Here is a 25605-nt window from a genome sequence, read left to right on the forward strand (position 1 = left end):
ACAAAAAACTGGATATGGGAAATTAATAATCACAATTTATTATAAAACATTGTTGCAACAATTAAATTCATATATAAAAAAAAGGAGGGGGACAATACTTTGTCAATAAAAAGTAAAAATATATATATATAGGGCAGGCACAGCAATTTTTGTTTGATAAATCACCACACGAGGAAGCCGAATAGGTACACTGGTGCAAGTCCTTGGAATAGTAGCCACAGTCCTAGGGAGCAGTTTGCAGTGCTAGCAGATAAAGTCCAAATGAAAAAGGCCGATCTTTATGATGTTTGATCCGGACTGAGGTGCGTCCTGTCAGATTGTTGGATCTTTCTGTGCCTTGTGGACATCCGCTATTTTTCCCAATTTGCTGGTGGACTTCTAGGCTGGTTTCCAGGTTCCAAAAGTGATTCCAGTGGTATACGGCTCCTCAGAACCAACGCGTTTCGCTGTATTCACAGCTTTTTCCCATATCCAGTTTTTTGTTAGCGCTGTATACACTTATACTCAATACTATTTACCCAGGGACTAACTATCCCTTTAAAACAGCAGCTGAAAAGGATAAGCATATCCTCTTAACAGCGCCGGACTAATTACCTTGGTAATTTATTTTTTTGCACTTAGCCACACAGAGTGACAGATCTGGGAAAATATATAGGAGATCATTACTTTCACTTGCAGCCTACCTTATTTTTTGCAGCCTAGCATGCTCCTGACCCCTTCTCTCACTAATACTTATACAACATTCATGAACTCATCTTAAGGTTTCTTTATTATTCAGTCACACTGTCTTGGATCCAAACCATTTCCTGTGGCATTGCAGTCAAACAATTGAGCTATTTACCCTTGCATAGAAAGGTATAATCTAAGCTAGAGAATTCTATTTGGAGCTCACCTTGTACTTTGTGAAGAAATAATCAGCTTTGTGGCTGAGCAGATATATGGAGTGTGTGGCTGCACACTGCATTGATCTGCTGAGTTGCAATGCTAATATTTTTTTTTTTTTGCAAAGTACCAATAGCTTCATTGTGAAGGTGGAAAGAAGGGTGTTACGGCATGGAATGTACAAACTGCGAGACCCTGCTGGTAGCGCCTTTGTCTATTTAGTAGGAAGGGCACGTAACAGCCGGGGGGCAATGGAGGAAGCCCCTTTAGGGCTGGAGCCCGGCGGCAACTGACTCCGTTGTCTCTGGCAGTTCCGCCCCTGGACTAGAGGAATGGTCAAGAACATGGCAACATTTAATGCCAAAAAATGCAAAATCATACACGTCTCAAAAATGCAAAGGCTAACTATAATATTAAGGGCATTATAATGGCAAGAGGAAAGCTATCTAAGTATTACTATTTCAGGTAAGCAATGTAACAAAGCAATAGGAAAGGCAAGTCAGATGCTTGTTTGCATAGGTTAAAGAACCAGTAGCAGAAAAAAGTAATACAGGTTGAGTATCCCATATCCAAATATTCCGAAATACGGAATATTCCGAAATACGGACTTTTTTGAGTGAGACTGAGATAGTGAAACCTTTGTGTTTTGATGGCTCAGTGTACACAAACTTTGTTTAATACTCAAAGTTATTAAAAATATTGTATTAAATGAACTTCAGACTGTGTGTATAAGGTGTATATGAAACATAAATGAATTCTGTGAATGTACACACACTTTGTTTAATGCACAAAGTTATAAAAAATATTGGCTAAAATGACCTTCAGGCTGTGTGTATAAGGTGTATATGAAACATAAATGCCTTCTGTGCTTAGATTTAGGTCCCATCACCATAATATCTCGTTATGGTATGCAATTATTCCAAAATACAGAAAAATCCGATATCCAAAATTCCTCTGGTCCCAAGCATTTTGGATAAGGGATACTCAACCTGTAATGCCACTGTATAGGTCCTTGGTACAGCCACATTTAGAATCCTGTGTTCAGTTCCAGAAGCCATATCTCCAGAAGGCTGTAAATACATTAGGGCAACTAAAATTGTGCATGGCCTACATCACAAAACTTACCTGGAAATACTAAAAAATGTTGATGTGTATAGTTTGGAGAAGGGAAGAGGGAACATACAGTAATAGAAACATTTAAATATATAGAGAGGAATGTAATAGGGTGTGAGAATCAGAAAGTGAGAGATTTTGTGTTTTTTCCTGTTGTTTTTTTTTGTTTGTTTGATTGTTTGTTTTTAAAGTGGCAATCCTTTACATGGCAAAACCAGGTTGATATTTGCCATGTAAAGGATTGCCACCGTGGGCATGTGTAGAAGGGGCACTGCTACTGTTGGCATTATGTGTGTAAGCTGCACTGATATGGTGGTTATGTGTATAAAGGGCACTGCGACTGTGGGTATTATTATTATTATTATTACATGCGGTGTAATGACAATAAGATAGTGCTACTGTGTGGCGTATTTTGATTTGGGGTGCTATTGTGTGGCCATGCCCCTTCCTTGTGATACCACACCTTCTTTTTTTAAGGAGCGCACTGTCCCTTTATTAAGTATTGGAGAGAGGGCCCAAATTAATAGTTTGCAGGGAGGCGCCAAACACCCTAGCACTGGCCCTTTGGTAGGGGACAGGATTTGCTTCTGCTTGTGCACATATGTTATGATTGCCAGCCAACAGCACTGGTTTTGCCTATAACACTAACTATAAATATTTTGAATTGGTCCTGGACCACCAATCCAAGGCACCCCTGCAAGTGTCCTGAGGCACCCCAGGGTGCAGTTTGAGAACCACTGGTCTAGTGAGTACCCAGGATAATTATTGTAGCTGGTCTGCGGGTAACAGCTCTCAGATCCACTTCTAGAAAAAAATGCAGCAATGTAATTTGAGTGACAAACTGCAGAGATGAACCCTTTCTGTGACTGCTGCACAGGGATCACACAAACTCTATTCATAGGGCTGACTTCACTTAGGGAAGATGTTCTCACCCCGCAAAGAAGTGCGAGTATATACCGCACTTACGGTACCATTGGATTTACAGATATTTTCTTGCAATACACTATGGGGGTCATTCTGAGTTGATTGCTCGCTAGCAGTTTTTAGCAGCCATGCAAACGCATTGTCGCTGCCCACTGGAGAGTGTATATTCACTTTGGAGAAGTGCGAACACTTGAGCAGCAGAGCGCCTGCAAAATCGTTTCAAAATAAGACCAGCACTGTAGTTACACTTCGTGTGCGTTGATTCTAACAACCGAGGGACGGCTTTTGATGTCACACACCCATCCAGCGAATGCCCAGCCACGTCTGCATTTCTTCTGCCACGCCTGCATTTTTCCAAGCACTCCCTGAAAACGGTCAGTTGCCACCCAGAAACGCCCTCTTTCTGTCAATCTCCTTGTGGCCTGTTCTGTGATTGGAATAATCGCTAGAACTAGTGCAAAACCACAATGGACTTTGTACCCGTACGATGCGCATGCACATTACGGAGCATGCGCATGCACAGATTAGCCATTTTTTTTCAACTGATTGCTACGCAGCGAACAACGGCAGCATGCGATCAACTCGGAATGACCCCCTATATACATAGAAACATGGATTTTTTACTGCAGGAATTATGGTTAGTTTAGGGGTATCGGTTAGGGTCAACAGAGGTGTAGCTAGGGGTCCAAGCGCCCCTGGCAAAGTAAGGGACTGGCGCCCCCCCTTTCGATAAAGCATTGCAGTCCATTGGCGGTTACCATGTTGGAGCCACAGCAACTGACCCCCTCCCCCACACGCTGCCCTACATCATCGGCTGGGATTCACTGTTGGTGTGAAGCCACTGGGAACAGTCTGGTAGCATTAGCAGCAGTCTGTGTCATAGATAGGGAAGGCAGAAGGTTAACTAGCTAATAGCAGTCTGTTGGCAGCAGAGGCTGGGCGGGGGGCTGAGAATGAGCCAACGCTGATCAATGTCCAGTCTGCTTAGACAAAAATATTTTGTGATCAGGGCTGGTTCTAGACCAAAGGAGCCAATGGCAAAAATTTCCTTTGGCACCCCCCCCCCCACACACATACACACACACCAAAAAAGAACATATCCCAGTTTAACATAACGCTATGTGGTGCAAGGTGTGGAGCTGGTTACTTGTATCAGACCTCTGACATTTGCCTTTTCACCCATATTGCATACTTTTTCTTGCAGGTTGTGTCTTAATTCAAGAAGTGTTCTAAGTACTTCAGCTTAGTATCTTTACTGACCCCTCTTTACCCCACACTACATAACTGACCCCTCTATACCCTACACTACATCACTGACCTTTCTATAACCATCACTGCATTACTGACCCCTCTATACAGTACACTGACCTCTATATACCTGCTAGTACATCCCTGATGCCTATATTCCCTAAGCTAAATCCCTGATGCCTCTATTCCCTACGCTACATCCCTGACGCCTCTATTCCCTATGCTACATCCCTGACGCCTCTATACCCTACGCTACATCCCTGATGCCTCTATTCCCTACGCTACATTCCTGATGCCTCTATAACCTACGCTACATCCCTGACGCCTCTATACCCTACGCTACATCCCTGACGCCTCTATACAGTACAATGCATTACTGATCCCTCTAGACCATACATCCTCATTACATCAGAGAGATAGTGAAACACTGGAAAAAATAAGGATAAAGTGGACTACAGAAACTGATGCTCTAAACAAAGGAGAGAGAGAGAAAAGCACAAGGGAAAGTGGGCAATCGGAACACCATAGAGAGAGGAGAGATAGAAATGCCTGAAAAAGTAAAGGGGGTTGGGTATGGCATCCGGCGCTCGGGATTCCAGCAGTCACATGATACCTAATCCTAACCCTCTGGGGGGGTGGCGGATAGGGCTAACCCTCAGGGGGTGGCAGCTAGGACTAACCCCCCCCCCCCTCCTAGTGCCTTCCCTAACACCCGCTCCCCCGGTCCTAACCCTCCCTCCAATACTCGCCTTCGGGATGTTGGCTGTCTGTGTGCCGGCACCAGTCTCCCAAGTGGTGTCAGGATTCCAACATCGGTCAAATGATCGCCGGTATACCGTCTGCCGGGATGGTAAATGTATCCTGAGGACAGGTAGTGAGTGTGGAGGGATAGGTGGTTCAGTAAAATGTAACAGCTCAAACTGCGATCATTCACTGATAAATTGATTTATAGCTCTCCCTTTTTAACCATTGCAGTCATAAAAGCAATGTTTTTTAAACTTTTAAATAAAGCTTGTTAGCAATGCATCCCCAGCACACTGTATATGCTGGGAGATGTAGTTCTCAATATGAAAACATTTAATTACTGTATGAACTAGAGATGAGCGGGTTCGGTTTCTCTGAATCCGAACCCGCCAGAACTTCATGTTTTTTTTCACGGGTCCGAGCGACTCGGATCTTCCCGCCTTGCTCGGTTAACCCGAGCGCGCCCGAACGTCATCATGACGCTGTCGGATTCTCGCGAGGCTCGGATTCTATCGCGAGACTCGGATTCTATATAAGGAGCCGCGCGTCGCCGCCATTTTCACACGTGCATTGAGATTGATAGGGAGAGGACGTGGCTGGCGTCCTCTCCATTTAGAATTAGAATAGATTAGAGAGACACTTGATTTACTAATTTTGGGGAGCATTAGGAGTACTCAGTAGTGTACAGTGCAGAGTTTTGCTGATAGTGACCAGTGACCACCACTTTTATTTATAATCCGTTCTCTGCCTGAAAAAAGCGATACACAGCACACAGTGACTCAGTCACATACCATATCTGTGTGCACTGCTCAGGCTCAGGCCAGTGTGCTGCATCATCTATTATCTATATATAATATTATATATATCTGTCTGACTGCTCAGCTCACACAGCTTATAATTGTGGGGGAGACTGGGGAGCACTACTGCAGTGCCAGTTATAGGTTATAGCAGGAGCCAGGAGTACATAATATAATCCGTTCTCTGCCTGAAAAAAGCGATACACAGCACACAGTGACTCAGTCACATACCATATCTGTGTGCACTGCTCAGGCTCAGGCCAGTGTGCTGCATCATCTATTATCTATATATAATATTATATATATCTGTCTGACTGCTCAGCTCACACAGCTTATAATTGTGGGGGAGACTGGGGAGCACTACTGCAGTGCCAGTTATAGGTTATAGCAGGAGCCAGGAGTACATAATATATTATATAGTGAGTGACCACCAGACACACAGTGCAGTTTATTTAATATATCCGTTCTCTGCCTGAAAAAAGCGATACACACAGTGACTCAGTCAGTCACATACCATATCTGTGTGCACTGCTCAGGCTCAGGCCAGTGTGCTGCATCATCTATATATATTATATATCTGTCTGACTGCTCAGCTCACACAGCTTATAATTGTGGGGGAGACTGGGGAGCACTACTGCAGTGCCAGTTATAGGTTATAGCAGGAGCCAGGAGTACATAATATTATATTAAAATTAAACAGTGCACACTTTTGCTGCAGGAGTGCCACTGCCAGTGTGACTAGTGACCAGTGACCTGACCACCAGTATATAATATTAGTAGTATACTATCTCTTTATCAACCAGTCTATATTAGCAGCAGACACCGTACAGTGCGGTAGTTCACGGCTGTGGCTACCTCTGTGTCGGCACTCGGCAGCCCGTACATAATTGTATATACCACCTAACCGTGGTTTTTTTTTCTTTCTTTATACATACATACTAGTTACGAGTATACTATCTCTTTATCAACCAGTCTATATATTAGCAGCAGACACAGTACAGTGCGGTAGTTCACGGCTGTGGCTACCTCTGTGTCGGCACTCGGCAGCCTGTCCATAATTGTATATACCACCTAACCGTGTTTTTTTTTTCTTTCTTTATACATACATACTAGTTACGAGTATACTATCTCTTTATCAACCAGTCTATATATTAGCAGCAGACACAGTACAGTGCGGTAGTTCACGGCTGTGGCTACCTCTGTGTCGGCACTCGGCAGCCCGTCCATAATTGTATATACCACCTAACCGTGGTTTTTTTTTCTTTCTTTATACATACATACTAGTTACGAGTATACTATCTCTTTATCAACCAGTCTATATTAGCAGCAGACACAGTACAGTGCGGTAGTTCACGGCTGTGGCTACCTCTGTGTCGGCACTCGGCAGCCCGTCCATAATTGTATATACCACCTAACCGTGGTTTTTTTTTCTTTCTTTATACATACATACTAGTTACAAGTATACTATCTCTTTATCAACCAGTCTATATATTAGCAGCAGACACAGTACAGTGCGGTAGTTCACGGCTGTGGCTACCTCTGTGTCGGCACTCGGCAGCCCGTCCATAATTGTATATACCAGTGACCTAACCGTGGTTTTTTTTTCTTTCTTTATACATACATACTAGTTACGAGTATACTATCTCTTTATCAACCAGTCTATATATTAGCAGCAGACACAGTACAGTGCGGTAGTTCACGGCTGTGGCTACCTCTGTGTTGGCACTCGGCAGCCCGTCCATAATTGTATATACCAGTGACCTAACCGTGGTTTTTTTTTCTTTCTTTATACATACATACTAGTTACGAGTATACTATCTCTTTATCAACCAGTCTATATATTAGCAGCAGACACAGTACAGTGCGGTAGTTCACGGCTGTGGCTACCTCTGTGTCGGCACTCGGCAGCCCGTCCATAATTGTATATACCACCTAACCGTGGTTTTTTTTTCTTTCTTTATACATACATACTAGTTACGAGTATACTATCTCTTTATCAACCAGTCTATATATTAGCAGCAGACACAGTACAGTGCGGTAGTTCACGGCTGTGGCTACCTCTGTGTCGGCACTCGGCAGCCCGTCCATAATTGTATACTAGTATCCAATCCATCCATCTCCATTGTTTACCTGAGGTGCCTTTTAGTTGTGCCTATTAAAATATGGAGAACAAAAATGTTGAGGTTCCAAAATTAGGGAAAGATCAAGATCCACTTCCACCTCGTGCTGAAGCTGCTGCCACTAGTCATGGCCGAGACGATGAAATGCCAGCAACGTCGTCTGCCAAGGCCGATGCCCAATGTCATAGTACAGAGCATGTCAAATCCAAAACACCAAATATCAGTAAAAAAAGGACTCCAAAACCTAAAATAAAATTGTCGGAGGAGAAGCGTAAACTTGCCAATATGCCATTTACCACACGGAGTGGCAAGGAACGGCTGAGGCCCTGGCCTATGTTCATGGCTAGTGGTTCAGCTTCACATGAGGATGGAAGCACTCAGCCTCTCGCTAGAAAAATGAAAAGACTCAAGCTGGCAAAAGCAGCACAGCAAAGAACTGTGCATTCTTCGAAATCCCAAATCCACAAGGAGAGTCCAATTGTGTCGGTTGCGATGCCTGACCTTCCCAACACTGGACGTGAAGAGCATGCGCCTTCCACCATTTGCACGCCCCCTACAAGTGCTGGAAGGAGCACCCGCAGTCCAATTCCTGATAGTCAGATTGAAGATGTCAGTGTTGAAGTACACCAGGATGAGGAGGATATGGGTGTTGCTGGCGCTGGGGAGGAAATTGACCAGGAGGATTCTGATGGTGAGGTGGTTTGTTTAAGTCAGGCACCCGGGGAGACACCTGTTGTCCGTGGGAGGAATATGGCCGTTGACATGCCAGGTGAAAATACCAAAAAAATCAGCTCTTCGGTCAGTTCGGTGTGGAGGTATTTCACCAGAAATGCGGACAACAGGTGTCAAGCCGTGTGTTCCCTTTGTCAAGCTGTAATAAGTAGGGGTAAGGACGTTAACCACCTCGGAACATCCTCCCTTATACGTCACCTGCAGCGCATTCATAATAAGTCAGTGACAAGTTCAAAAACTTTGGGTGACAGCGGAAGCAGTCCACTGACCAGTAAATCCCTTCCTCTTGTAACCAAGCTCACGCAAACCACCCCACCAACTCCCTCAGTGTCAATTTCCTCCTTCCCCAGGAATGCCAATAGTCCTGCAGGCCATGTCACTGGCAATTCTGACGAGTCCTCTCCTGCCTGGGATTCCTCCGATGCATCCTTGCGTGTAACGCCTACTGCTGCTGGCGCTGCTGTTGTTGCCGCTGGGAGTCGATGGTCATCCCAGAGGGGAAGTCGTAAGCCCACTTGTACTACTTCCAGTAAGCAATTGACTGTTCAACAGTCCTTTGCGAGGAAGATGAAATATCACAGCAGTCATCCTACTGCAAAGCGGATAACTGAGGCCTTGGCATCCTGGGTGGTGAGAAACGTGGTTCCGGTATCCATCATTACTGCAGAGCCAACTAGAGACTTGTTGGAGGTACTGTGTCCCCGGTACCAAATACCATCTAGGTTCCATTTCTCTAGGCAGGCGATACCGAAAATGTACACAGACCGCAGAAAAAGAGTCACCAGTGTCCTAAAAAATGCAGCTGTACCCAATGTCCACTTAACCACGGACATGTGGACAAGTGGAGCAGGGCAGGGTCAGGACTATATGACTGTGACAGCCCACTGGGTAGATGTATGGACTCCCGCCGCAAGAACAGCAGCGGCGGCACCAGTAGCAGCATCTCGCAAACGCCAACTCTTTCCTAGGCAGGCTACGCTTTGTATCACCGCTTTCCAGAATACGCACACAGCTGAAAACCTCTTACGGCAACTGAGGAAGATCATCGCGGAATGGCTTACCCCAATTGGACTCTCCTGTGGATTTGTGGCATCGGACAACGCCAGCAATATTGTGTGTGCATTAAATCTGGGCCAATTCCAGCACGTCCCATGTTTTGCACATACCTTGAATTTGGTGGTGCAGAATTTTTTAAAAAACGACAGGGGCGTGCAAGAGATGCTGTCGGTGGCCAGAAGAATTGCGGGACACTTTCGGCGTACAGGCACCACGTACAGAAAACTGGAGCACCACCAAAAACTACTGAACCTGCCCTGCCATCATCTGAAGCAAGAAGTGGTAACGAGGTGGAATTCAACCCTCTATATGCTTCAGAGGTTGGAGGAGCAGCAAAAGGCCATTCAAGCCTATACAATTGAGCACGATATAGTAGGTGGAATGCACCTGTCTCAAGTGCAGTGGAGAATGATTTCAACGTTGTGCAAGGTTCTGATGCCCTTTGAACTTGCCACACGTGAAGTCAGTTCAGACACTGCCAGCCTGAGTCAGGTCATTCCCCTCATCAGGCTTTTGCAGAAGAAGCTGGAGGCATTGAAGGAGGAGCTAACACGGAGCGATTCCGCTAGGCATGTGGGACTTGTGGATGCAGCCCTTAATTCGCTTAACAAGGATTCACGGGTGGTCAATCTGTTGAAATCAGAGCACTACATTTTGGCCACCGTGCTCGATCCTAGATTTAAAGCCTACCTTGGATCTCTCTTTCCGGCAGACACAGGTCTGCTGGGGTTGAAAGACCTGCTGGTGACAAAATTGTCAAGTCAAGCGGAACGCGACCTGTCAACATCTCCTCCTTCACATTCTCCCGCAACTGGGGGTGCGAGGAAAAGGCTCAGAATTCCGAGCCCACCCGCTGGCGGTGATGCAGGGCAGTCTGGAGCGACTGCTGATGCTGACATCTGGTCCGGACTGAAGGACCTGACAACGATTACGGACATGTCGTCTACTGTCACTGCATATGATTCTCTCAACATTGATAGAATGGTGGAGGATTATATGAGTGACCGCATCCAAGTAGGCACGTCACACAGTCCGTACTTATACTGGCAGGAAAAAGAGGCAATTTGGAGGCCGTTGCACAAACTGGCTTTATTCTACCTAAGTTGCCCTCCCACAAGTGTGTACTCCGAAAGAGTGTTTAGTGCCGCCGCTCACCTTGTCAGCAATCGGCGTACGAGGTTACATCCAGAAAATGTGGAGAAGATGATGTTCATTAAAATGAATTATAATCAATTCCTCCGCGGAGACATTGACCAGCAGCAATTGCCTCCACAAAGTACACAGGGAGCTGAGATGGTGGATTCCAGTGGGGACGAATTGATAATCTGTGAGGAGGGGGATGTACACGGTGATATATCGGAGGGTGAAGATGAGGTGGACATCTTGCCTCTGTAGAGCCAGTTTGTGCAAGGAGAGATTAATTGCTTCTTTTTTGGGGGGGGTCCAAACCAACCCGTCATATCAGTCACAGTCGTGTGGCAGACCCTGTCACTGAAATGATGGGTTGGTTAAAGTGTGCATGTCCTGTTTTGTTTATACAACATAAGGGTGGGTGGGAGGGCCCAAGGACAATTCCATCTTGCACCTCTTTTTTCTTTTCTTTTTCTTTGCATCATGTGCTGATTGGGGAGGGTTTTTTGGAAGGGACATCCTGCGTGACACTGCAGTGCCACTCCTAGATGGGCCCGGTGTTTGTGTCGGCCACTAGGGTCGCTAATCTTACTCACACAGTCAGCTACCTCATTGCGCCTCTTTTTTTCTTTGCGTCATGTGCTGTTTGGGGAGGGTTTTTTGGAAGGGACATCCTGCGTGACACTGCAGTGCCACTCCTAGATGGGCCCGGTGTTTGTGTCGGCCACTAGGGTCGCTAATCTTACTCACACAGCTACCTCATTGCGCCTCTTTTTTTCTTTGCGTCATGTGCTGTTTGGGGAGGGTTTTTTGGAAGGGACATCCTGCGTGACACTGCAGTGCCACTCCTAGATGGGCCCGGTGTTTGTGTCGGCCACTAGGGTCGCTAATCTTACTCACACAGCTACCTCATTGCGCCTCTTTTTTTCTTTGCGTCATGTGCTGTTTGGGGAGGGTTTTTTGGAAGGGACATCCTGCGTGACACTGCAGTGCCACTCCTAGATGGGCCCGGTGTTTGTGTCGGCCACTAGGGTCGCTAATCTTACTCACACAGTCAGCTACCTCATTGCGCCTCTTTTTTTCTTTGCGTCATGTGCTGTTTGGGGAGGGTTTTTTGGAAGGGCCATCCTGCGTGACACTGCAGTGCCACTCCTAGATGGGCCCGGTGTTTGTGTCGGCCACTAGGGTCGCTAATCTTACTCACACAGCTACCTCATTGCGCCTCTTTTTTTCTTTGCGTCATGTGCTGTTTGGGGAGGGTTTTTTGGAAGGGCCATCCTGCGTGACACTGCAGTGCCACTCCTAGATGGGCCCGGTGTTTGTGTCGGCCACTAGGGTCGCTAATCTTACTCACACAGCTACCTCATTGCGCCTCTTTTTTTCTTTGCGTCATGTGCTGTTTGGGGAGTGCACGCTTAGATCAATAAATGCACAGCCAAATGGCTTTGCACAGCCTACACCATTGGACTTAAGTAGAAGACTATTACAAGTGAAACCAATAATTGAAATCTGTAACCACACCCCACCCCCTCAAATGCCAGGCAATAAATTACCTTAAAAACAACAACCAGGCATTCCACAAAGATTAAACTGGGTCTATATCATTCAAAACTTTAAAAAAGTACTTAAAAATCACATACTATGCGATAATGTTTCAATTTGCATTACCCAGCAGAATTAGCTTTGCATATATAGATATAGTGCAGCAGAATATATTGGTGGTTGTAGTCAATTGTAATTACCTGTAGGTGACAAGAAGAGAAGAAACGTCAATTCACAATCGATATCAGCTGAAGATAAATTAACGCTGATTGAACGCTGCTGTTATGTGTCAATTTTATCACGCTTTGATAAAAATGCACGCTTGGATCAATAAATGCACAGCCAAACGGCTTTGCACAGCCTACACCATTGGACTTAAGTAGAAGACTATTACAAGTGAAACCAATAATTGAAATCTGTAACCACACCCCACCCCCTCAAATGCCAGGCAATAAATTACCTTAAAAACAACAACCAGGCATTCCACAAAGATTAAACTGGGTCTATATCATTCAAAACTTTAAAAAGTACTTAAAAATCACATACTATGCAATAATGTTTCAATTTGCATTACCCAGCAGAATTAGCTTTGCATATATAGATATAGTGCAGCAGAATATATTGGTGGTTGTAGTCAATTGTAATTACTCAGCAGAATTAGCTTTTCATATATAGATATAGTGCAGCAGAATATATTGGTGGTTGTAGTCAATTGTAATTACCCAGCAGAATTAGCTTTGCAAATATAGATATAGTGCAGCAGAATATATTGGTGGTTGTAGTCAATTGTAATTACCCAGCAGAATTAGCTTTGCATATATATAGTGCAGCAGAATATATTGGTGGTTGTAGTAAATTGTAATTACCCAGCAGCAGCTCTACTGCACTCAACATCACCAGTGCTCACAATATATATAATGCTATATACTATGCCATAGTGGTGCTTACTATATAACACCCCCTACTGCGTTCCCCCTGGCAATGAGCATGACACCCAGAGAGTGAAACCCCTGGCAATGAGCATGACACCCAGCACGTGAAACTCTTGGCATTGAGCAGTTTTTGTAAAAGTAATTAGAAGCTTTACTGTAGGGCATAGTGTATCACAGATATTGTGGTGAGTGACATAATATGTTCCAAAGGGCATTAATGTGTGGGGCTTACCCTGCACAGAAACAAAATAACTCACCCAAATCTAACTCTTTCTGCACATGTTATATCTGCCTCCCCTGCAGTACACATGGTTTTGCCCAACTGCTAACAAAATTCCTGCTGCGATGAACTTGGAATTACCCCCATCGATTGATGTTTTCACACTGCTCGTGTATATAAGACATAGGGCCTAATTCAGTTTGGATCGTAATACGCGTTCCAACCGCAAAAACTATGAAGAGGATGGGGGCATATACGCAGGGTCCATCCTGTGCATGTGCCTACATTTTCTCCGGGTGCCCCGCAGAAAATACGAATGCCTCTGCCTGTCAATCAGTAGAGGGCGTACCTTCGCAGGTATATCGCGATCATGAGCCATGTCTCCCATTTTTGTCATTATAGGTGCTCTGTGAGCTGCTGGCCATGCCCCAGCCCCTCTGTCTCCCGTGAATAGAGATTGAGGCTTATTCAGACCAGATCGCTTCAATTTATTTTCACCCAGCGGGCAATCTGGTTTGCATTGCACATGCGTATGCGCCACAATGCGTAAGTGCGACGGCCCGGAGATCACAAGAAGATTGACAAGAAGAGGGTGTTTGTGTGGGTGGCAACTGAATGTGTCTAGGGAGTGTCCGGAAAAACACTGGAGGGACCCGGCGTTTTGTGGGAGGATTTGTGACGTCACCTCAATGGCTGAGTAAGTGCTGAGCTGTGCAGCTCTTGTGCACATGTGATCACACACCTGCACAGCAAATTTTCCCTTCCGCTGTAGGCGACAACTACCTGATTACAGGGATGCAAAAAACACACCCTAGCGATCAGGTCTGAATTACCCACAATGTGCATATTTGCAGAGCAACAAGCTACAGGGAGCCTTCCACCCCCCATCCACCCCCTTCCCCATGGGAAGGGGGGGGGGGTGTTTGGGTTAGCTGGACATTCCCCAAAAAAGTGACTGTCCTGCAAAAATTGGGATAGTTGGGAGGTATGTTCAAATACATTTATTGTTTTGCATGCAGGGTAAATACTGGCTTCTTTGACATTTAGCCACAAATGCTGCACAGCTGAATTACAGTATTACACTGCAATTAACAGTTATGCTAGGACATTCCCCCTCCCAAATCTACCTCTCTCTGCATGTTACATCTGTCCCACAGTGGCGTGCGGTGAGGTCAGTGGCTAGTGAGGCACTACAGCCATAATGTCCGCCGAATCCTGCCCATGACCCTTAGCCAATGCCCGCTACTGCCTCTGAGCCGATACCCGCTGCCACCGCCAATGGCTTACAAACTCGCCCACAATCAACTGACCCAGCCCTCCGCACTATCCTGACTTCTCCCGTCTGCTTACTTTGTGCTTTCCAATGCACAATGCAAACTACAGGTAGTACTGCAGGGCCCACACCCTTTTACTTGCCTTACAGAGCAGCTCTGGGGCTGTTACAGTGCCCAGCTGCTGCAAGAAATCAGCTTGAATGCTTCAGGGGCTGGGGCATAGCCAACATGAGCCCCACACCGAAGGAGGGTGGAGGTGTTTAATGCGAACTAGGGGTCATCCAAGCGCCGCAAAAGGCCGCCATGCCCTGCACGCCCCTTTTCTCTTTTCATATGCAGACGAGAGTTGAAGCCAACTTTGACCCACTGCTTGGATGGCATTACCATATGCAAATCAATCTGCTGCAGGCCTTCCCCCAGGAATGCTTGCACTAGTTGTTGCATTTGGTTTGTTGTTTGGGGGTGCTTCAGTATTAGGCAGCCTTCTGCCCTCCCATGTTCATCTGAAAATATGTGTTCTCCCTGCAGTTGTTGTCCCCAGATGAGAGTTCCCTTGTGCTGCCTCAGTTGAATCTCCTTTACTTGACAGAGATGTGCCTGAGCAGCGGCCCTCCCCAGCCCTATCTCAAATCATACTTATTTTGCATAGGAGATACCATGGTCATGAAGATTGTTTTCCCAGGGTGAGGTTCATTCATTGCATTCTGGGTATGCTGACCCCTGTGATTTCCCCAAATGTGGGAAACTCGACTGCATTATTTGTGGTAGTGGGGGACTGTGTTTGTGCTTTCCTCTGGTCAGCTCTGGTAAAAGTCAGATTTCTTTGTCTCAGATCTTCCTCTAGCCTTGTTCTTCTTTCGAGAGTTCCCTTGTGCTGCCTCAGTTGGATCTCCTTCACTTGACAGGGGGGTGCACGAGCAGCGACCCTCCCCAGCTCTAGCCCAACTCCTACTTACCTGCCAGGTGAGATACTATGATCAGGAAGGTGCTTCTCCCAAGGCAAGGCTCACCCATTGCACTCTGGGTGTGCTGCTCCTGCGATTTCCCCAAATGTGGGACACTTGACTGCATAATTTGTGTTTCCTCTGGTCGGCTCTCATATAATTCAGATCTCTTTGTCTCAGGTCTTTCTCCAGCCTAGTTTGCTGTCTGTTTCCACTTCTCTTTTCTTGAGCCGCTCCCTTCTATGCCCTTGCGCACTATCCTGACCTCTCCCGTCTGCTTACTTTGTGCCTTCCAACGCACAATGCATACTACAGGTAGTGCTGCAGGGCCCACACCCTTTTACATGCTTTACAGAACAGCTCTGGAGCTGTTACAGTGCCCAGCTGCTGCAAGAAATCATCTTGAATGCTTCACGGGCTGGGGCATAGCCAACATGAGCCCCACACCGAAGGAGGGTGGAGATGTTTAATGCGAATTAAGGGTCATCCAAGCGCCACAAAAGGACGCCATGCCCTGCACATCCCTTTTTTCTTTTCATATGCAGACGAGGGTTGAAGCCAACTTTGACCCACTGCTTGGATGACATCACCATATGCAAATCCATCTGCTGCAGGCCTTCCCCCAGGAATGCTTGTACTAGTTGTTGCATTTGGTTTGTTGTTTGGGGGTGCTTCAGTATTAGGCAGCCTTCTGCCCTCCCATGTTCATCTGAAAATATGTGTTCTCCCTGCAGTTGTTGTCCCCAGATGAGAGTTCCCTTGTGCTGCCTCAGTTGAATCGCCTTTACTTGACAGAGATGTGCCTGAGCAGCGGCCCTCCCCAGCCCTATCCGAAATCATACTTATTTTGCATAGGAGATATCATGGTCATGAAGATTGTTCTCCCAGGGTGAGGTTCATTCATTGCATTCTGGGTATGATGACCCCTGTGATTTCCCCAAATGTGGAAAACTCGACTGCATTATTTGTGGTAGAGGGGGACTGTGTTTGTGCTTTCCTCTGGTCAGCTCTGGTAAAAGTCAGATTTCTTTGTCTCAGATCTTCCTCTAGCCTTGTTCTTCTTTCGAGAGTTCCCTTGTGCTGCCTCAGTTGGATCTCCTTCACTTGACAGGGGGGTGCCCGAGCAGCGACCCTCCCCAGCTCTAGCCCAACTCCTACTTACCTGCCAGGTGAGATACTATGATCAGGAAGGTGCTTCTCCCAGGGCAAGGCTCACCCATTGCACTCTGGGTGTGCTGCTCCTGCGATTTCCCCAAATGTGGGACACTTGACTGCATAATTTGTGTTTCCTCTGGTCGGCTCTCGTATAATTCAGATCTCTTTGTCTCAGGTCTCTCTCCAGCCTAGTTTGCTGTCTGTTTCCACTTCTCTTTTCTTGAACCGCTCCCTTCTATGCCCTTGCGCACTATCCTGACTTCTCCCGTCTGCTTACTTTGTGCCTTCCAACGCACAATGCGAACTACAGGTAGTGCTGCAGGGCCCACACCCTTTTAGTTGCCTTACAGAGCAGCTCTGGAGCTGTTACAGTGCCCAGCTGCTGCAAGAAATCAGCTTGAATGCTTCAGGTGCTGGGGCATAGCCAACATGAGCCCCACACCGAAGGAGGGTGGAGGTGTTTAATGCGAATTAGGGGTCATGCAAGCGCCGCAAAAGGCCGCCATGCCCTGCACATCCCTTTTTTCTTTTCATATGCAGACGAGGGTTGAAGCCAACTTTGACCCACTGCTTGGATGACATCACCATATGCAAATCCATCTGCTGCAGGCCTTCCCCCAGGAATGCTTGCACTAGTTGTTGCATTTGGTTTGTTGTTTGGGGGTGCTTCAGTATTAGGCAGCCTTCTGCCCTCCCATGTTCATCTGAAAATATGTGTTCTCCCTGCAGTTGTTGTCCCCAGATGAGAGTTCCCTTGTGCTGCCTCAGTTGAATCGCCTTTACTTGACAGAGATGTGCCTGAGCAGCGGCCCTCCCCAGCCCTATCCCAAATCATACTTATTTTGCATAGGAGATATCATGGTCATGAAGATTGTTCTCCCAGGGTGAGGTTCATTCATTGCATTCTGGGTATGATGACCCCTGTGATTTCCCCAAATGTGGGAAACTCGACTGCATTATTTGTGGTAGTGGGGGACTGTGTTTGTGCTTTCCTCTGGTCAGCTCTGGTAAAAGTCAGATTTCTTTGTCTCAGATCTTCCTCTAGCCTTGTTCTTCTTTCGAGAGTTCCCTTGTGCTGCCTCAGTTGGATCTCCTTCACTTGACAGGGGGGTGCCCGAGCAGCGACCCTCCCCAGCTCTAGCCCAACTCCTACTTACCTGCCAGGTGAGATACTATGATCATGTAGGTGCTTCTCCCAGGGCAAGGCTCACCCATTGCACTCTGGGTGTGCTGCCCCTTTGATTTCCCCAAATGTGGGAAACTTGACTGCATAATTTGTGTTTCCCCTGGTCGGCTCTCATATAATTCAGATCTCTTTGTCTCAGGTCTCTCTCCAGCCTAGTTTGCTGTCTGTTTCCACTTCTCTTTTCTTGAGCCGCTCCCTTCTATGCCCTTGCGCACTATCCTGACTTCTCCCGTCTGCTTACTTTGTGCCTTCCAACGCACAATGCGAACTACAGGTAGTGCTGCAGGGCCCACACCCTTTTACTTGACTTACAGAGCAACTCTGGAGCTGTTACAGTGCCCAGCTGCTGCAAGAAATCAGCTTGAATGCTTCAGGGGCTGGGGCATAGCCAACATGAGCCCCACACCGAATGAGGGTGGAGGTGTTTAATGCGAACTAGGGGTCATCCAAGCGCCGCAAAAGGCCGCCATGCCCTGCACGCCCCTTTTCTCTTTTCATATGCAGATGAGGGTTGAAGCCAACTTTGACCCACTGCTTGGATGACATCACCATATGCAAATCCATCTGCTGCAGGCCTTCCCCCAGGAATGCTTGTACTAGTTGTTGCATTTGGTTTGTTGTTTGGGGGTGCTTCAGTATTAGGCAGCCTTCTGCCCTCCCATGTTCATCTGAAAATATGTGTTCTCCCTGCAGTTGTTGTCCCCAGATGAGAGTTCCCTTGTGCTGCCTCAGTTGAATCTCCTTTACTTGACAGAGATGTGCCTGAGCAGCGGCCCTCACCAGCCCTATCCCAAATCATACTTATTTTGCATAGGAGATACCATGGTCATGAAGATTGTTCTCCCAGGGTGAGGTTCATTCATTGCATTCTGGGTATGCTGACCCCTGTGATTTCCCCAAATGTGGGAAACTCGACTGCATTATTTGTGGTAGTGGGGGACTGTGTTTGTGCTTTCCTCTGGTCAGCTCTGGTAAAAGTCAGATTTCTTTGTCTCAGATCTTCCTCTAGCCTTGTTCCTCTTTCAAGAGTTCCCTTGTGCTGCCTCAGTTGGATCTCCTTCACTTGACAGGGGGGTGCCCGAGCAGCGACCCTCCCCAGCTCTAGCCCAACTCCTACTTACCTGCCAGGTGAGATACTATGATCATGAAGGTGCTACTCCCAGGGCAAGGCTCACCCATTGCACTCTGGGTGTGCTGCTCCTGCAATTTCCCCAAATGTGGGACACTTGACTGCATAATTTGTGTTTCCCCTGGTCGGCTCTCGTATAATTCAGATCTCTTTGTCTCAGGTCTCTCTCCAGTATAGTTTGCTGTCTGTTTCCACTTCTCTTTTCTTGAGCCGCTCCCTTCTATGCCCTTGCGCACTATCCTGACTTCTCCCGTCTGCTTACTTTGTGCCTTCCAATGCACAATGCAAACTACAGGTAGTGCTGCAGGGCCCACACCCTTTTACTTGCCTTACAGAGCAGCTCTGGGGCTGTTACAGTGCCCAGCTGCTGCAAGAAATCAGCTTGAATGCTTCAGGGGCTGGGGCATAGCCAACATGAGCCCCACACCGAAGGAGGGTGGAGGTGTTTAATGCGAACTAGAGGTCATCCAAGCGCCGCAAAAGGCCGCCATGCCCTGCACGCCCCTTTTCTCTTTTTTGATATGCAGACGAGGGTTGAAGCCAACTTTGACCCACTGCTTGGATGGCATTACCATATGCAAATCAATCTGCTGCAGGCCTTCCCCCAGGAATGCTTGCACTAGTTGTTGCATTTGGTTTGTTGTTTGGGGGTGCTTCAGTATTAGGCAGCCTTCTGCCCTCCCATGTTCATCTGAAAATATGTGTTCTCCCTGCAGTTGTTGTCCCCAGATGAGAGTTCCCTTGTGCTGCCTCAGTTGAATCTCCTTTACTTGACAGAGATGTGCCTGAGCAGCGGCCCTCCCCAGCCCTATCCCAAATCATACTTATTTTGCATAGGAGATACCATGGTCATGAAGATTGTTCTCCCAGGGTGAGGTTCATTCATTGCATTCTGGGTATGCTGACCCCTGTGATTTCCCCAAATGTGGGAAACTCAACTGCATTATTTGTGGTAGTGGGGGACTGTGTTTGTGCTTTCCTCTGGTCAGCTCTGGTAAAAGTCAGATTTCTTTGTCTCAGATCTTCCTCTAGCCTTGTTCTTCTTTCGAGAGTTCCCTTGTGCTGCCTCAGTTGGATCTCCTTCACTTGACAGGGGGGTGCACGAGCAGCGACCCTCCCCAGCTCTAGCCCAACTCCTATTTACCTGCCAGGTGAGATACTATGATCAGGAAGGTGCTTCTCCCAGGGCAAGGCTCACCCATTGCACTCTGGGTGTGCTGCTCCTGCGATTTCCCCAAATGTGGGACACTTGACGGCATAATTTGTGTTTCCTCTGGTCGGCTCTCATATAATTCAGATCTCTTTGTCTCAGGTCTTTCTCCAGCCTAGTTTGCTGTCTGTTTCCACTTCTCTTTTCTTGAGCCGCTCCCTTCTATGCCCTTGCGCACTATCCTGACCTCTCCCGTCTGCTTACTCTGTGCCTTCCAACGCACAATGCATACTACAGGTAGTGCTGCAGGGCCCACACCCTTTTACATGCTTTACAGAGCAGCTCTGGAGCTGTTACAGTGCCCAGCTGCTGCAAGAAATCATCTTGAATGCTTCAGTGGCTGGGGCATAGCCAACATGAGCCCCACACCGAAGGAGGGTGGAGATGTTTAATGCGAATTAGGGGTCATCCAAGCGCCACAAAAGGACGCCATGCCCTGCACATCCCTTTTTTCTTTTCATATGCAGACGAGGGTTGAAGCCAACTTTGACCCACTGCTTGGATGACATCACCATATGCAAAACCATCTGCTGCAGGCCTTCCCCCAGGAATGCTTGCACTAGTTGTTGCATTTGGTTTGTTGTTTGGGGGTGCTTCAGTATTAGGCAGCCTTCTGCCCTCCCATGTTCATCTGAAAATATGTGTTCTCCCTGCAGTTGTTGTCCCCAGATGAGAGTTCCCTTGTGCTGCCTCAGTTGAATCTCCTTTACTTGACAGAGATGTGCCTGAGCAGCGGCCCTCCCCAGCCCTATCCCAAATCATACTTATTTTGCATAGGAGATACCATGGTCATGAAGATTGTTCTCCCAGGGTGAGGTTCATTCATTGCATTCTGGGTATGCTGACCCCTGTGATTTCCCCAAATGTGGGAAACTCAACTGCATTATTTGTGGTAGTGGGGGACTGTGTTTGTGCTTTCTTCTGGTCAACTCTGGTAAAAATCAGATTTCTTTGTCTCAGATCTTCCTCTAGCCTTGTTCCTCTTTCGAGAGTTCCCTTGTGCTGCCTCAGTTGGATCTCCTTCACTTGACAGGGGGGTACCCGAGCAGCGACCCTTCGCAGCTCTAGCCCAACTCCTACTTACCTGCCAGGTGAGATACTATGATCATGTAGGTGCTTCTCCCAGGGCAAGGCTCACCCATTGCACTCTGGGTGTGCTGCCCCTGTGATTTCCCCAAATGTGGGAAACTTGACTGCATAATTTGTGTTTCCCCTGGTCGGCTCTCGTATAATTCAGATCTCTTTGTCTCAGGTCTCTCTCCAGCCTAGTTTGCTGTCTGTTTCCACTTCTCTTTTCTTGAGCCGCTCCCTTCTATGCCCTTGCGCACTATCCTGACTTCTCCCGTCTGCTTACTTTGTGCCTTCCAACACACAATGCAAACTACAGGTAGTGCTGCAGGGCCCACACCCTTTTACTTGCCTCACAGAGCAGCTCTGGAGCTGTTACAGTGCCCAGCTGCTGCAAGAAATCAGCTTGAATGCTTCAGGGGCTGGGGCATTGCCAACATGAGCCCCACACCGAAGGAGGGTGGGGGTGTTTAATGCGAACTAAGGGTCACCCAAGCGCCGCAAAAGGCCGCCATGCCCTGCACGCCCCTTTTCTCTTTTCATATGCAGACGAGGGTTGAAGCCAACTTTGACCCACTGCTTGGATGGCATTACCATATGCAAATCAATCTGCTGCAGGCCTTCCCCCAGGAATGCTTGCACTAGTTGTTGCATTTGGTTTGTTGTTTGGGGGTGCTTCAGTATTAGGCAGCCTTCTGCCCTCCCATGTTCATCTGAAAATATGTGTTCTCCCTGCAGTTGTTGTCCCCAGATGAGAGTTCCCTTGTGCTGCCTCAGTTGAATCTCCTTTACTTGACAGAGATGTGCCTGAGCAGCGGCCCTCCCCAGCCCTATCCCAAATCATACTTATTTTGCATAGGAGATACCATGGTCATGAAGATTGTTCTCCCAGGGTGAGGTTCATTCATTGCATTCTGGGTATGCTGACCCCTGTGATTTGCCCAAATGTGGGAAACTCGACTGCATTATTTGTGGTAGTGGGGGACTGTGTTTGTGCTTTCCTCTGCTCAGCTCTGGTAAAAGTCAGATTTCTTTGTCTCAGATCTTCCTCTAGCCTTGTTCTTGTTTCGAGAGTTCCCTTGTGCTGCCTCAGTTGGATCTCCTTCACTTGACAGGGGGGTGCCCGAGCAGCGACCCTCCCCAGCTCTAGCCCAACTCCTACTTACCTGCCAGGTGAGATACTATGATCAGGAAGGTGCTTCTCCCAGGGCAAGGCTCACCCATTGCACTCTGGGTGTGCCGCTCCTGCGATTTCCCCAAATGTGGGAAACTTGACTGCATAATTTGTGTTTCCTCTGGTCGGCTCTCGTATAATTCAGATCTCTTTGTCTCAGGTCTTTCTCCAGCCTAGTTTGCTGTCTGTTTCCACTTCTCTTTTCTTGAGCCGCTCCCTTCTATGCCCTTGCGCACTATCCTGACCTCTCCCGTCTGCTTACTTTGTGCCTTCCAACGCACAATGCATACTACAGGTAGTGCTGCAGGGCCCACACCCTTTTACATGCTTTACAGAACAGCTCTGGAGCTGTTACAGTGCCCAGCTGCTGCAAGAAATCATCTTGAATGCTTCAGGGGCTGGGGCATAGCCAACATGAGCCCCACACCGAAGGAGGGTGGAGATGTTTAATGTGAATTAGGGGTCATCCAAGCACCACAAAAGGACGCCATGCCCTGCACATCCCTTTTTTCTTTTCATATGCAGACGAGGGTTGAAGCCAACTTTGACCCACTGCTTGGATGACATCACCATATGCAAATCCATCTGCTGTAGGCCTTCCCCCAGGAATGCTTGTACTAGTTGTTGCATTTGGTTTGTTGTTTGGGGGTGCTTCAGTATTAGGCAGCCTTCTGCCCTCCCATGTTCATCTGAAAATATGTGTTCTCCCAGCAGTTGTTGTCCCCAGATGAGAGTTCCCTTGTGCTGCCTCAGTTGAATCTCCTTTACTTGACAGAGATGTGCCTGAGCAGCGGCCCTCCCCAGCTCTATCCCAAATCATACTTATTTTGCATAGGAGATACCATGGTCATGAAGATTGTTCTCCCAGGGTGAGGTTCATTCATTGCATTCTGGGTATGCTGACTCCTATGATTTCCCCAAATGTGGGAAACTCGACTGCATTATTTGTGGTAGTGGGGGACTGTGTTTGTGCTTTCCTCTGGTCAGCTCTGGTAAAAGTCAGATTTATTTGTCTCAGATCTTCCTCTAGCCTTGTTCTTCTTTCGAGAGTTCCCTTGTGCTGCCTCAGTTGGATCTCCTTCACTTGACAGGGGGGTGCCCTAGCATCAACCCTCCCCAGCTCAAGCCCAACTCCTACTTACCTGCCAAGTGAGATACTATGATCATGAAGGTGCTTCTCCCAGGGCAAGGCTCACCCATTGCACTCTGGGTGTGCTGCTCCTGCGATTTCCCCAAATGTGGGAAACTTGACTGCATAATTTGTGTTTCCCCTGGTCAGCTCTCGTATAATTCAGATCTGTTTGTCTCAGGTCTCTCTCCAGCCTAGTTTGCTGTCTGTTTCAACTTCTCTTTTCTTGAGCCGCTCCCTTCTATGCCCTTGCGCATTATCTTGACTTCTCCCATCTGCTTACTTTGTGCCTTCCAATGCACAATGCGAACTACAGGTAGTGCTGCAGGGCCCACACCCTTTTACTTGCCTTACAGAGCAGCTCTGGAGCTATTACAGTGCCCAGCTGCTGCAAGTAATCAGCTTGAATGCTTCATGGGCTGGGGCATAGCCAACATGAGCCCCACACCGAAGTAGGGTGGAGGTGTTTAATGCGAACTAGGGGTCATCCAAGCGCCGCAAAAGGCCGCCATGCCCTGCACGCCCCTTTTCTCTTTTCATATGCAGACGAGGGTTGAAGCCAACTTTGACCCACTGCTTGGATGACATCACCATATGCAAATCCATCTGCTGCAGGCCTTCCCCCAGGAATGCTTGTACTAGTTGTTGCATTTGGTTTGTTGTTTGGGGGTGCTTCAGTATTAGGCAGCCTTCTGCCCTCCCATGTTCATCTGAAAATATGTGTTCTCCCTGCAGTTGTTGTCCCCAGATGAGAGTTCCCTTGTGCTGCCTCAGTTGAATCTCCTTTACTTGACAGAGATGTGCCCGAGCAGCGGCCCTCACCAGCCCTATCCCAAATCATACTTATTTTGCATAGGAGATACCATGGTCATAAAGATTGTTCTCCCAGGGTGAGGTTCATTCATTGCATTCTGGGTATGCTGACCCCTGTGATTTCCCCAAATGTGGGAAACTCGACTGCATTATTTGTGGTAGTGGGGGACTGTGTTTGTGCTTTCCTCTGGTCAGCTCTGGTAAAAGTCAGATTTCTTTGTCTCAGATCTTCCTCTAGCCTTGTTCCTCTTTCAAGAGTTCCCTTGTGCTGCCTCAGTTGGATCTCCTTCACTTGACAGGGGGGTGCCCGAGCAGCGACCCTCCCCAGCTCTAGTCCAACTCCTACTTACCTGCCAGGTGAGATACTATGATCATGAAGGTGCTACTCCCAGGGCAAGGCTCACCCATTGCACTCTGGGTGTGCTGCTCCTGCAATTTCCCCAAATGTGGGACACTTGACTGCATAATTTGTGTTTCCCCTGGTCGGCTCTCGTATAATTCAGATCTCTTTGTCTCAGGTCTCTCTCCAGTATAGTTTGCTGTCTGTTTCCACTTCTCTTTTCTTGAGCCGCTCCCTTCTATGCCCTTGCGCACTATCCTGACTTCTCCCGTCTGCTTACTTTGTGCCTTCCAATGCACAATGCAAACTACAGGTAGTGCTGCAGGGCCCACACCCTTTTACTTGCCTTACAGAGCAGCTCTGGAGCTGTTACAGTGCCCAGCTGCTGCAAGAAATCAGCTTGAATGCTTCAGGGGCTGGGGCATAGCCAACATGAGCCCCACACCGAAGGAGGGTGGAGGTGTTTAATGCGAACTAGAGGTCATCCAAGCGCCGCAAAAGGCCGCCATGCCCTGCACGCCCCTTTTCTCTTTTTTGATATGCAGACGAGGGTTGAAGCCAACTTTGACCCACTGCTTGGATGGCATTACCATATGCAAATCAATCTGCTGCAGGCCTTCCCCCAGGAATGCTTGCACTAGTTGTTGCATTTGGTTTGTTGTTTGGGGGTGCTTCAGTATTAGGCAGCCTTCTGCCCTCCCATGTTCATCTGAAAATATGTGTTCTCCCTGCAGTTGTTGTC

At 47.5% G+C, this 25605-nt stretch overlaps 17 non-coding genes and 1 pseudogene across 17 annotated transcripts; all 18 read left to right on the top strand.

Moving 5' to 3' along the window:
• Positions 1-15347: 15347 nt before the first annotated feature.
• Positions 15348-15511, top strand: LOC135022011 (U1 spliceosomal RNA). The gene has a single exon (XR_010219196.1). It is a non-coding gene; the product is annotated as a U1 spliceosomal RNA (small nuclear RNA).
• Positions 15512-15663: 152 nt separating this feature from the next.
• LOC135021976 (U1 spliceosomal RNA) lies at positions 15664-15826 on the top strand. Its single transcript, XR_010219164.1, has one exon. It is a non-coding gene; the product is annotated as a U1 spliceosomal RNA (small nuclear RNA).
• Positions 15827-16497: 671 nt separating this feature from the next.
• LOC135021969 (U1 spliceosomal RNA) lies at positions 16498-16661 on the top strand. Its single transcript, XR_010219157.1, has one exon. It is a non-coding gene; the product is annotated as a U1 spliceosomal RNA (small nuclear RNA).
• Positions 16662-16813: 152 nt separating this feature from the next.
• On the top strand, positions 16814-16976 carry LOC135021974 (U1 spliceosomal RNA). Its single transcript, XR_010219162.1, has one exon. It is a non-coding gene; the product is annotated as a U1 spliceosomal RNA (small nuclear RNA).
• A 671-nt stretch (positions 16977-17647) lies between these two features.
• Positions 17648-17811, top strand: LOC135021968 (U1 spliceosomal RNA). Its single transcript, XR_010219156.1, has one exon. It is a non-coding gene; the product is annotated as a U1 spliceosomal RNA (small nuclear RNA).
• A 152-nt stretch (positions 17812-17963) lies between these two features.
• On the top strand, positions 17964-18105 carry LOC135021991 (U1 spliceosomal RNA; annotated as a pseudogene).
• A 692-nt stretch (positions 18106-18797) lies between these two features.
• Positions 18798-18961, top strand: LOC135022005 (U1 spliceosomal RNA). The gene has a single exon (XR_010219190.1). It is a non-coding gene; the product is annotated as a U1 spliceosomal RNA (small nuclear RNA).
• A 152-nt stretch (positions 18962-19113) lies between these two features.
• On the top strand, positions 19114-19276 carry LOC135021980 (U1 spliceosomal RNA). The gene has a single exon (XR_010219167.1). It is a non-coding gene; the product is annotated as a U1 spliceosomal RNA (small nuclear RNA).
• Positions 19277-19949: 673 nt separating this feature from the next.
• Positions 19950-20113, top strand: LOC135021998 (U1 spliceosomal RNA). The gene has a single exon (XR_010219183.1). It is a non-coding gene; the product is annotated as a U1 spliceosomal RNA (small nuclear RNA).
• Positions 20114-20265: 152 nt separating this feature from the next.
• On the top strand, positions 20266-20428 carry LOC135021996 (U1 spliceosomal RNA). Its single transcript, XR_010219181.1, has one exon. It is a non-coding gene; the product is annotated as a U1 spliceosomal RNA (small nuclear RNA).
• A 671-nt stretch (positions 20429-21099) lies between these two features.
• On the top strand, positions 21100-21263 carry LOC135022009 (U1 spliceosomal RNA). The gene has a single exon (XR_010219194.1). It is a non-coding gene; the product is annotated as a U1 spliceosomal RNA (small nuclear RNA).
• Positions 21264-21415: 152 nt separating this feature from the next.
• Positions 21416-21578, top strand: LOC135021988 (U1 spliceosomal RNA). Its single transcript, XR_010219175.1, has one exon. It is a non-coding gene; the product is annotated as a U1 spliceosomal RNA (small nuclear RNA).
• Positions 21579-22249: 671 nt separating this feature from the next.
• Positions 22250-22413, top strand: LOC135022006 (U1 spliceosomal RNA). The gene has a single exon (XR_010219191.1). It is a non-coding gene; the product is annotated as a U1 spliceosomal RNA (small nuclear RNA).
• A 152-nt stretch (positions 22414-22565) lies between these two features.
• On the top strand, positions 22566-22728 carry LOC135021972 (U1 spliceosomal RNA). The gene has a single exon (XR_010219160.1). It is a non-coding gene; the product is annotated as a U1 spliceosomal RNA (small nuclear RNA).
• Positions 22729-23399: 671 nt separating this feature from the next.
• On the top strand, positions 23400-23563 carry LOC135021965 (U1 spliceosomal RNA). Its single transcript, XR_010219153.1, has one exon. It is a non-coding gene; the product is annotated as a U1 spliceosomal RNA (small nuclear RNA).
• Positions 23564-23715: 152 nt separating this feature from the next.
• LOC135021984 (U1 spliceosomal RNA) lies at positions 23716-23878 on the top strand. The gene has a single exon (XR_010219171.1). It is a non-coding gene; the product is annotated as a U1 spliceosomal RNA (small nuclear RNA).
• Positions 23879-24549: 671 nt separating this feature from the next.
• Positions 24550-24713, top strand: LOC135022012 (U1 spliceosomal RNA). Its single transcript, XR_010219197.1, has one exon. It is a non-coding gene; the product is annotated as a U1 spliceosomal RNA (small nuclear RNA).
• Positions 24714-24865: 152 nt separating this feature from the next.
• On the top strand, positions 24866-25028 carry LOC135021981 (U1 spliceosomal RNA). The gene has a single exon (XR_010219168.1). It is a non-coding gene; the product is annotated as a U1 spliceosomal RNA (small nuclear RNA).
• Positions 25029-25605: the final 577 nt, after the last annotated feature.

Source organism: Pseudophryne corroboree, unplaced genomic scaffold (genome assembly GCF_028390025.1).
Source record: "Pseudophryne corroboree isolate aPseCor3 unplaced genomic scaffold, aPseCor3.hap2 scaffold_377, whole genome shotgun sequence".
In the NCBI taxonomy this organism is placed as follows: Eukaryota; Metazoa; Chordata; class Amphibia; order Anura; family Myobatrachidae; genus Pseudophryne; species Pseudophryne corroboree.